Here is a 12,733-nt window from a genome sequence, read left to right on the forward strand (position 1 = left end):
CTCATCCTACAGCACTTCGGATCGTCCACATACACACCGATGCGAATTGAGGAAATGACTTTATCAATATTTCTATTTACCCTTTACCGATAACAGATAATAAACCCCACGTGCGAGTATGATCACCCCTTAGCAAGCACGTCTTTTAAGTGATGTCACTGTTTCTGGCCAATTAAAATTAGTTCACGTTTCTCAAACGTCACGGCAAATCTCAATCATAGATCGTCAATAGCCTGATGCCAGGTTTTCCAAACAAAATTTTAGATTTTAATTCGTAGTTTCGAATTAATTTCTTTTTCATTTCAAACTTATAAAAAAATTTCCAACTTGTAAGAATATTTTTTTTAAAACCAGATTTTTGATTCAAAACAGTATTTTTTCAAACTTGTAATATTTTTCTACTTAGAAAATGAAATCAAATATTTTTTTTTCTTCAATCATATAAAATGTTTTTAAGAAATAATTTCTCAAACTTGTAATATTTTTCTACTAATTAAAAAAAAATCACCACTAATTAAAAAACTTTTAATCTTACAAAAATAAATTTTTCCGCAAAAATATTTTTTTCAAAACAAAAAAAAATAATAATAATATTTTTGTAACACATTATTTTTTTTTCTTTTCAATCTTTTTTTTTTTTTTTTTTTGCAAAACTATTTTTTTTTTTTTTTTTTTCAAAAATTTTCAAACTTACAAAATAAAATTTTTTTCAACTGAATCTTCAAACGAAATGATTTAATTAAATTTAAAACTCAATAACACTTTACTCTTAGTATTAATAACCAATAGCATTTAACCATTTACTCTTTGCACTCTAAGTATTAATTAACACACACGCATTACAAATAATAATAATACTGTTTAAGATACTTACAAATCATCCACTCAAGCTTTCAAACATCCATCTAGCATGTTATTGTTCATTCGTGTGAGGGAACTTGTAATTAAACTTTACTCATCAACCGAAATTATAAGCGAAAATATCACATTTTTAGCACTTAATATAATCATACAATTAACAAATTGGTTTTAACTTTGAATTTATGAAAAATAAAAACTATTACACACTTAGTAACATATCTATCGTTATTATTTCATGACGAATCACAAATAGGTGAGGGTCTTTTATTGATCATGTAACCAACTAAGTTAAGAAAGAGCGTTCTTATCTCATATGAGAATTTGAAGGTCTATATCAAAATTTTTTTCCAATATAAGTATATAGACACGTACGAGTTTGTGTATGTGAATATAACTATGTATTGTTTTCAAAACATTGACATGTTTAAGCTTTACGGTTCTAATTGTGACTTTCCACTTAGCATTAGTCGAAGTCCTTCGCATGTATTAATCTATTGAAATATCACAAAAATTATATTTTCATTCAGTCTTAATTACAAAACCATACAATAAGATGAAGACAACACCGATAGTATAAAGATTACTTACAAGAAAGTGCATATAAAAAATATATGTAAGAGTGATTTCAAAGTATAATCCATCAACCATATTCAACAACTCAATAAAAACGCAAGTCTCTTTTAAAATGATAAACACAATTTATTCGCACACGCAGTAAAAGACAATTAAATAAACTTACATCTTTAAGTAAAACTCTTCAACACTTTCAAGCATATTTTTAACATCGATTGCATCAAATAAATCAGACACAAGACATTTTAAACATGGACTATCAACATTCAAAGTAACGAAGTCACGAGCCAAGTTTTCCCAATTAACATTATAAAGAGCCTGTTCGAAAAAAGTGTCGAACTTTCGACCCCTTGTTAATGATTCACATTCATGCACTCTCATGTAAAAAATGAATCCATTTTTACAATCCTCACATTCTTTTTTTGAAAGGTAGTTTATGTTGCGTATGAGCTCACCAAATAGACACTTACGTAGAGAATTAGCCAATTTACTAACTCCTTGTGATGTATATGTGCTGATTTTATCACATCGACAATCACAGGGATATTTTTTCTCAACTTCCGAAAGGATGTACTCTTTTAGAGTATAAGTCATAAGTTTGTCTTTGACACTACGTGAGATACAAGGGGACGCGTAACACAATTTGTCAATCTGACTTTCCAAAAGTAGAACTCTATCAGGCATCAACTGGAACACTTCTCGTTTCAGTTTGAACAATCTTTGCACACAACACAGATGTTACCATTCGCACTCTCGTTGAATACACATAAGTCCTTTTTTATAACAAAAGCGAAATCACGGTCTTCGATTAATTTTTGATTTATATTTTTACGTAGGCTTGAAATAAGTGATCTCCACACATCTGGTTCTAAGGAAATACCATCCTTAGTTGGTCGAAGAATACCATCTTTCTCACACGTATATCTTCTAATATGCACGCGTGTACGTTTCCGAAAAGTATTCACTAAAGTGAAAATACAATTACATAAGTGTATCATATCATCAGGCTGTGGAGAAGCCTCAATGTTAATTTTTATGTTCGTTGCATCCATCTGTTCATCTTCAGGCTTCAAAGTTTCAGAATGATTTTCACCAACGTTACTCATTCTTAACTCTCATAGGATTGGGAGTCACAGTACTAAAATAACTTCCTGTGAACTTAAAAAATAAATCAAACTAGGTTTTAACACTAGCGGGTGAAGAAAAATCCTAAGTACATAGAACAAAATTTCACGACGTCTTTCAAAGCTCAGAATCACTCTGAAAATGATTCTCCAAACATCCACTATAAACCAATGAATATTCACTTTAACCAATAAGAAGTGTACATAAGTCTCTTGCTACTGACGTACGAGTAATACAAACATACTTAACTTCAAGCTGATATTGATTACAATAATTTTATTCACGTGTTTACTCACTGCTTAAACAGAATTGTTATCATTATTTTTTTATTACTGCATTTTTTTCGACAACCAAATGGAAAAAAAATCGAGAAACCTTATTCATTCAAAAAATTATACCTCGGAACGCTTTTTTGAGATAGTTTGTGGGGTTTTCTGTTGAAATTAATCATGTGTATTTTTTAAATGAAAAAGGTTTCCCGATTTTTTTTCGATTTGGTTGTAGAAAAAAATTGCAATAATAATAAAAAAACAATGATAACAATTCTGTTTAAGCAGTGAGTAAACACGTGAATAAAATTATTACAATCAATATCAGCTTGAAGTTAAGTGAATAGAACATTAACATTTATTTTTATCTGTTAAAGGTCGTGAAAGCAAAAAATTGTTTCGCTTTAATTAGTTCTCGAAGCATGTCACGAAATTTACAACTAATTAAAAAAAGTATTTACGTAATTAATTCTACTACATTCTCATTTCGTCAATTATTTTCAGGAATAGAAACATTCCAACTCGTAAAAAATAAAACATCGCACAGCGCAATATTTATAGCAGACGAATTCGGCAAGTTGGTGATGAAAAATAAAATACAAATAAATACAAATACAAATACAAATGTGACGACCAGCAACAGGCACTGGGCCCAGCTAGGCTGGTCCTAGTCAATTAATTAGTCCCCAATGAAGATCAATGGCCCTCTTAAAGCTATCCACTCCCTTGCTCATTACCACCTCTTCCGGTAAGCTATTCCAAGTGCCCACGACCCTGCTAAAGTAGTAGTTTTTCCTGATTTCCAAGTTAGCCTGAGATTTAAATAGCTTAAAACAATGACCCCTTGTCCTGCTTTCCCCGCAAAAATTTAATCCATTTACATCTTTCATTTTGATAAATTTAAATAACTGAATCATGTCCCCTCTGACTCTCCTTTGCTCCAGGCTATACATGTTAAGCCTATTAAGTCTGGTATCATAATCTAAATCTGAGAGTCCCCTTACTAATTTAGTTACCCTTCTTTGAACCCTTTCCAATACAAAAATATCTTTCTTCAGATAAGGCGACCAAAACTGAACAGCATACTCCAAATGAGGTCTTACTAAACTCCTATATAAAGGCAGAAGAACTTTCTTAGATTTGTTTGAAATAGATCTATTGATGAACCCAAGCATTTTGTTGGCTTTGTTACTAGCAATACTGCACTGTTGACTAAACTTGAAGTCCTGATTTATAAAGACACCCAGATCCATAACATTTTCTGCCTGATTTATGACTGAACCCTGTAAACGATATCTCATACGCTTATTTCCATGACCTAAGTGTAGCACTTGACATTTCCCTACATTAACTGCCATACCCCATTTATCTGCCCACTTAGTAATATGATCTAAATCCTCTTGCAGCTGTTTTACTTGTTCTTCATTTTCGACAATCCCCATAACTTTTACATCGTCAGCAAAACAATTCATGCATCCAGAAATATTATCATTGATGTCATTCATAAATATAATAAACAAAAGAGGCCCTAAAACTGATCCCTGAGGAACCCCACTTAAAACATCACTCCAATTAGAATGATTTCCTCTCACAACTACTCTTTGCTTCCTACCAGTAAGCCAATTTCTAACCCAAAGTAAAGTTTTTCCTCCTATTCCAATGTCAGCTAACTTGCTGAGAAGAGCAACATGCGGTACCTTGTCAAAAGCTTTTTGAAAATCAATATAAACAACATCCACACATTTTTTGTTATCTAAAGCTGAGGTAACCTTGTCGTAGAAATGCAATAAATTAGTAGTACAGGATTTACCTTTCCTGAAACCATACTGCAAACTAGTCAACAGACTATTAGTCTCTAAGAACATCATGATCTTAATTTTGATCAAAGTTTCGAAAATCTTACAAATCACCGAAGTCAAACTTACAGGTCTATAATTCCCAGCAATACCTTTAGACCCCTTCTTGAAGAGTGGCATTATGTTAGCCAGCTTCCAGTCCTCTGGCACCGTCCCCGAGTTATAAGAAGCATTGAAAATATTCAAAATAACATCCACTAATTCCTCTGCACATTCAACTAAAATTTTTGGATAAATATTATCTGGTCCCGGAGCTTTAGTTGCTTTAATCTTTTTCAAATGAAATAAAACCTCCTCCCTGGAAAATACAAAATCCTCAAGCTGTATAATAGCTTGTGTCTTGTTAGTGTCAACTGTTGAGATACAGTTATCGTTAAACACACTGGAAAAAAAGTTATTTAGAACATTTGCAATATCCCTATCGTTTTGGATTAAATTTCCATGCTCATCAACCAAAGGCCTAATTTGACTGTTTCGAGCTTTCCCAGAATTAGCGTAAGCAAAAAACCTCTTAGGGTTCCCATCAATGTCATCTGCCAGCCTTTGCTCCAATTCCCTTTTCTGAATCCGTACCAAATACTTAAAATTTCGCCTTGCCTTACCATACTGGAGCCTTTCCGCACTCTGACCAGTTACTTTAAACTTACGAAAAGTGGCTTGCTTATAATTAAGAGCTTCTTTAGTCTCCCTGGAGAACCACATGGGCCAAATTTTGGTACTAACACCTTTTCTCCTAAATGGAACATAGTCCCCAACGGTTTTAGCAAGTTTATCCTTAAATTCCGTCCACTGCTGATCTACGTCGCTATTTTCCAACCCTGACGAAAAAACCTCTTTCAAGCTCTGCCTAAGTGCAACAAAATCGGTGTTTCTGAAATTGGGCACAAACCTAAAATTATCATCTTTGCACACTTCAAATTTAACCCGGAACCTAATGCTGTTATGATCACTATCTCCAATATGCTCCCCTACACTCAACCCCTGAACAAAACTACCTATGTCACAAAAAACTAGATCCAAAATGGCCTCCTCTCGAGTTCCCTGAGTTACAACTTGATCTAAGAAACAGTCACCAATTACTTTTAAAAATTCCTCTTCTTTGCCATTACCAGGATAAAAATTATTCCAATCAATACCCGGAAAATTGAAATCCCCCATTATGATAACGGATCCCTTACTGGACATGTCACTAATAATACGGTACATCTGTTCATCTTGTCCCTGGTTTGAATTAGGTGGCCTATAAATGTTTCCAAAGCGTAGCTTTATGCCCTTACTGCTCATCAACTCCAGCCAAACCATATCAATATCAGTAGGCTTATCATTTATGACCAATTCATTGCAAATAAAATTGTCTCTAACATAAAATAAAACCCCACCACCTCTTTTACCTACTCTATCCTGTCTGAATAAATTATACCCAGCAATATGTAATAACTCTGCATCAGATTCGGTAGCCCATGTCTCTGTAATTCCGATAACATCCAACTTCTCATCCATAACTATGCTTTTCAATTCATCCATCTTGTTCCTAATACTGCGAGCATTGGTATAGAAAACTTTAAGCATGCCTAAGTTGCTTTTATTTAACACCCTGAAATTTCCTAAATTACAATTGTTAACATTACTACTCTTGTTTGTCACTTTATTTCCATTTCTAGCAATACCCAAAAACATATCATTCTCTCGATACCTGGTGCTTGAACCATGCCCCCCATTCCAACTTAGTTTTTTGACTCCAAAGCCCTTAAAATTAATCCACTAACCATTTTGACCCCTGTAGAGCTCAGATGCAGGCCATCCCTAGCAATCCAATCCCGTTTACAATGACTCCATACATCAATGAACCTGATACTGCGCTTTTCGCAAATTGACTTCAGTAGCAAGTTCATACACCTCGCACGTTGATTTAGCCAGCTCCTATGCACTCCATACCTGGGAAGCAAACCAACCACTTGGACATTTGTCGAAAAGCTGGTTGCTTTATCCAACAGGGATTCCCATTCCCTAGAAAACTCCTCATTTTTACTGTGGCCTACATCATTTGTTCCCACCCACAAAGTAACCATGTCCTCCTTATTCAATACTCCCTTCTTTTCAGCAACCATATTAACGTCTTTTACCCGAGCCCCTGGTAAACAACACCTAGCCACCTTACGCTTTACTCTCCCAACTGTGTTACCCACCTCCCTTACCATAGAGTCCCCCAAAATTACACCCTTAGTTTCCCAATCTAACTCCTCATTTGAAACTTCCCCCTGAATCTCTGGAACATTTATACCCTCTACAACTGGCTTACACCCTAATGCTAACTGGGCTTCCAAAACTAGCATTTTTCCATCAAAATACTGCGCCAACTTCCTGTGGACGAAAGCCATACATCGTCCACTATATTGGCCCCTTATTACAACCAATTTCCAGTAGTTTTTTCTTTTTTTTGCTTTAATAGCTGCCTCTAAAAGAATGAGAAACTTAGCATCATTTACATTGATCTGCTGCGATTGTCGGGAGCGGTGCACATACAGCGCCCTCTGGAAAAAGTGAACAAACGTTGCCACTTCTGCATAGTAAAGATTTATCTCCTTCCCTTTAATCTCCCTGGTAAAAACATAGCAACAAGTGTTGCCACCCGAAAACTTCAGTTGTCATTACAACAAGTGTTGCCATTCCCTAAAAGTAAAAAACGACAAAGTGTAAAAACGCGGTCGTGTGAAAACGCGGCCGTGCGAAAACGTGGTCATGCGAAAACCTTCGTATAAGGTTAGAAGAAGAAACGACAAAGTCCAAAAAAGGCGCGAAAATATTCAAAAACGCACCAAAATAACCTCGTCACCGTCTACGGGTTCTCGCGGCGGCCCTGGTGGTGGGGAGGTCAGAGGCGCAACCAGGCGAGGTCACAGGCGCAACCCGGAGGTGAGAGGGGGAGTGAGAGGAGTTGGGAGGGGGATCTGATCCCCAGATCCCCCTCTTGTCGGTGAACCGGAATTATCTCCCTACTCACACATCGCCAAAGACAACTCAAAGGTTTAAGACTACAATTTCGAAAATGTTTTGAGAAAGCCCCTGAATTCCCTAATTCACTCAAAAATGGCCAACATAGCATTTCAATACTTCAGCATGGGAAAACTTTCGGGGGAGAGAGTAGCCCCCCCCCCCCCTCCTATAGCTTGTCCAAGATATAAAAGTTTTAAGACCTCAGTATCTTGGGTTAATTTGCGGTATCTTTGCAAGAACAGTGTTTTTTCGCAAACTTGTGCTGCCGTTATTTTTCTCATTTCCTTTCTCTCTCCCCCCGCCCCCCCCCACCCCCATATTTCCATTCTAGCAAGTGTTAGATTGAATGACATTGGAATTTAGTGATTCCACAAGTCTTGTTAAAAATGCAGGAACGATTGCTCATTGATGGTTCAAACCAAATTGAGATTTCCCTCCAATTCTTTCTAAAACTCCCATTTCCATTAAAATCTTCAAAATCCCTGATAGTTCCCGCTTTACCTGGTATGTGGACGCCCTTTGCTGTGGCGTAAATATTTCATCTCGTCAGGAATCACTCTCAATCAGTGAATCAGATTAAACTCTAAGACATTTTAAGAGCGCACATAATTTTCACTTTTGCGTGTAAAGTTTGCAAAAAAAAACGCAAATGAAAAAAAAAACTGAAATGATGATCGAAACTAGCAAGGAAAATTGTTAACTTTTCAATTAGAGACGATTATTTGAAAAATTCAGCAAAATAACGAGCAACTCTGCAGTCTGCAATGCAGTGAGTTGGAAATAACAAAGCTATACCTAGAAGAAGTCAAACAGCGCAAGTCTAAAAGGCACTCCTCTAAAAGCATGTTGCAAACAAAACAAGTCCATGGCAGAAAACCAAGAAAATGTCGATGTAAATTCGTGGTTATGGAACGGTCCAGTAATATTAAAGCATATTTTTCAAACACTGAATTTTTCTTTTTTAAGTAAAAACTGAAAGTCATTGAATTTATTTCTGTTCCGATCTCCGTCTTAGAAATTTTGTCTAAGACGAAAATCCGTCCTGAGACGGAAGGTCTTGCACCCATGTCTATAAGACGAAATCGAACAGCATCTACCTTGTTTCTTATCTTTTAGTTTTTTTTTTTTTTTTTGTCGTAGTCAGGTTTCAGTTTTTTAAACTGTTTTTTTATTTGTTGTCTCCCGACAAGCGGGATATATCGAGGGGCTACTGTACCTAACGGCATGACTGAAAAAATAGAATGCGATGTCCCCAAACGATAATTAAGCATTTATTATATGGTTACATAGAGCCAAATGCAGGACTAAAAAAAGAAAAACTCGACAATTTTGCTTGTTCGAAAACAATTCAAATTATCCTTTTTTTTTCCAATATGACATGGATGTTTAAAACTCACACACAAGTTTCGTTTTATGCATATAAAATTCCTACAAAATTTCCATTCAAACTCATAAAAATGGTTTCATTTGCCATTAGAGCTTAGTTACAAAAGCTTAGGGCTCAGATCTTACTAAGTTATCAATTTGGCATTGCTAGAATTTGTGATTTGCACTCTAAGATGCACATTTCACACTTAGCAGCATTTTAGTGATTCCGATGGAGTCACAAGGTCAGAAAGGATTGAGATATTCTTAGTGTGCCATCTGCATGTGTATTATGTATAAAAACAAAAAAAAGCAATTTATACATCACTTGGAATATATATTAACATTGTTTTTCAAATGTTTTTTTCACAGGTGAAACAGAAGTTTCTCATTGTGTTTACTAAAACATATGCACATATTTAGTAGATCTTAAGAAAATATTTCTTTTGAAGATGTCACATAAAACAGTAATCTTAGCTTTTATGTTGAAATAAAGTTTGATGAACTAAGTATTGAGTTTTACCTGATACCTTCCTTCACGAACTTAATCATTCTGCACTTAAAACAACAATGACACTTTAATTATGTTTTGAGTATATATAAATTAGAAAGAGGGATTTTTAAAAAAGGTAATTAAAACCATTTGAATAATAAAAAATAAAGAAACAAAGCATGGTAAAAAATCAATTTATTTATACTAATGAGCTTAACACAATATTTTTATCAAATAGTATATATCTGTAAGAATAAGTATGAACTTCAGTGAAGAAGGTCTGTATGTTCCTGTTTCAAAAAGTTTTCACACAGAATTCCTTTTTTACTTTTTATGAATCATATGATGAACGTGCAAAGTTTGGAGCAAATTGAATCATTGATAAGCAAGATACAAAGACATGAACCTTTTGGCACCTACCCCTATATAATTTGAATATTCCTTTACCCACTTAAACATGCTTGAGTAATTATTGAAATCATTTGATCTAAACTACTTACACAAAAGTTAAGAGTTATTTTAAAGAAATAACTGATTTTCTTTGTAATTCTATATATAACTCTGAGTTTGTGTATGATTATTCAGATTAATTTTTGATACATAATGATTTCAAGTCATGTATTTTAAGTGTTTTGCAAAGAAATACAGATTTTAAAGTGCTAAACAATACTAAATTTTACTTTTTAATAAAAACATGTTTTATGGGAAAGCTTTTCATGTGGTAACATTTCAAAACATTTCATGTTTGAAGCACTAATATACAATAAACTATTTTAGTTCTTAATTAGCACAATTCAATTAATTTTACTTATTGAATGAGTTCTCTGAGAAAGCAAATACATATATTAATTACAAGTTTTACATTGACTGGTTCTTTTGCTTACTTCCTCAGTAAACCAATAATATAATACTTTTTTGTCACTTGTTCTTGTCAGTATTCATCATATGAATAATAATTATTTTGTAGATATATACATATACAGTTGGCTCTCTGTTTAACGACTTTCAAGGGACCACAAAAAATCGTCTTTTAAGTAGAAATTGTCCTTAAATAGAATGCTTTCAACACTGTAGTGAACCATCTGGGACCATGAAAGGCCGTCGTTAAGTAAGGAAAAACGTTAAATAGAACGTCGTTAAACAGAGAGCCAACTGTAATTTTAAACATTGTCCTTTTCATTACCATTAGTGATCCATTCAAACACATAGGTGGGGATGAATGGGACAAATAAAACTCTTGAGTTTTTTATTATTGTTCATTACAGGTGATTCCCCCCCCCCCCTTTTTGAATTTTTTGTAGCTGAATATGTAATGAAATTTTCTCGATTATTTGAAAAAAATCTTATCAGTAAAGAAAATTGCATTAATTAAATGTTTTTAAATTGCTACTCTCCCCTACATGTGGAATTAAAGCTTTATTTTCACTTAAATATTTGTGAAAGGATGAAAAACCTATCATTTTTCCACTTCATTTTTCATTCTCCCGATCATGCATTTATGATCGTTTGTGTAAGTTATAATTTCAATGACTGGATGATAAAAAGTTTAATAAACCTTTTTGAAAATGGAAAAATTTCGAGCCATATTTTAAAAAATTAGTATTTAAAATGTAATTTTCTTAAAAACTAGGTTTTTTTTTTTTTTTTGAGCAATCACGATTGCTTATTGTTCTCACTAAACTGTTTTTTTTTTTTTTTTTTGGCGTCCTACCATTTTATTTTCCCACCAGTACTCTCTGCCAGCACCACCGTCTCATCACGTCGACCGGCCTCACAATGCTGCTCCTCTTGTGAAAACCGTCTCCAGGTTGCGTTCATATCCTACACACACACGCATACACACACTCATGCTTGCGCACAGACACATGCATACATACACACACACGCTCGTGATTGCGAAAAACATAATTTGAATTCAAAATGCCAAAAATTCAAATTAATATATATATATATATACAAATACAAATGTGACGACCAGCAACAGGCTCTGGGCCCAGCTAGGCTGGTCCTAGTCAATTAATTAGTCCCCAATGAAGATCAATGGCCCTCTTAAAGCTATCCACTCCCTTGCTCATTACCGCCTCTTCCGGTAAGCTATTCCAAGTGCCCACGACCCTGCTAAAGTAGTAGTTTTTCCTGATTTCCAAGTTAGCCTGAGATTTAAATAGCTTAAAACAATGACCCCTTGTCCTGCGTTTCCCGCAAAAATTTAATCCATTTACATCTTTCATTTTGATAAATTTAAATAACTGAATCATGTCCCCTCTGACTCTCCTTTGCTCCAGGCTATACATGTTAAGCCTATTAAGTCTGGTATCATAATCTAAATCTGAGAGTCCCCTTACTAATTTAGTTACCCTTCTTTGAACCCTTTCCAATACAAAAATATCTTTCTTCAGATAAGGCGACCAAAACTGAACAGCATACTCCAAATGAGGTCTTACTAAACTCCTATATAAAGGCAGAAGAACTTTCTTAGATTTGTTTGAAATAGATCTATTGATGAACCCAAGCATTTTGTTGGCTTTGTTACTAGCAATACTGCACTGTTGACTAAACTTGAAGTCCTGATTTATAAAGACACCCAGATCCATAACATTTTGCCTGATTTATGACTGAACCCTGTAAACGATATCTCATACGCTTATTTCCATGACCTAAGTGTAGCACTTGACATTTCCCTACATTAACTGCCATACCCCATTTATCTGCCCACTTAGTAATATGATCTAAATCCTCTTGCAGCTGTTTTACTTGTTCTTCATTTTCGACAATCCCCATAACTTTTACATCGTAAGCAAAACAATTCATGCTTCCAGAAATATTTTCATTGATGTCATTCATAAATATAATAAACAAAAGAGGCCCTAAAACTGATCCCTGAGGAACCCCACTTAAAACATCACTCCAATTAGAATGATTTCCTCTCACAACTACTCTTTGCTTCCTACCAGTAAGCCATTTTCGAATATATATCTTATATATATATATATATATATATATATATATATATATATATATATATATATATATATATATTCTTGTTTTAACAAAAACTTCAAATCAACAGTAGTATAAAGAACCCCATTACTCGAGAATTTAGCCCTAATATACAGTACTATTTTCATATTTGACATGCAATTATCTTTCTCTTTGTCCTTAAATATCAGTCAAGTCTAGATTACAGGGAACATTTA

General features: G+C 34.2%; 1 long non-coding RNA gene across 1 annotated transcript in view; it reads left to right on the plus strand.

Annotated features, from left to right (window-relative positions):
• Positions 1 to 9,553, plus strand: part of LOC129219262 (uncharacterized) — a 43,633-nt gene extending 34,080 nt beyond the window's left edge. Inside the window, exon 5 of the long non-coding RNA XR_008580391.1 lies at positions 9,416 to 9,553. This is a non-coding gene — a long non-coding RNA (uncharacterized LOC129219262). The remainder of the gene's footprint in view (positions 1 to 9,415) is intronic.
• Positions 9,554 to 12,733: the final 3,180 nt, after the last annotated feature.

Source organism: Uloborus diversus, chromosome 3 (assembly GCF_026930045.1).
Source record: "Uloborus diversus isolate 005 chromosome 3, Udiv.v.3.1, whole genome shotgun sequence".
NCBI lineage: Eukaryota > Metazoa > Arthropoda > Arachnida > Araneae > Uloboridae > Uloborus > Uloborus diversus.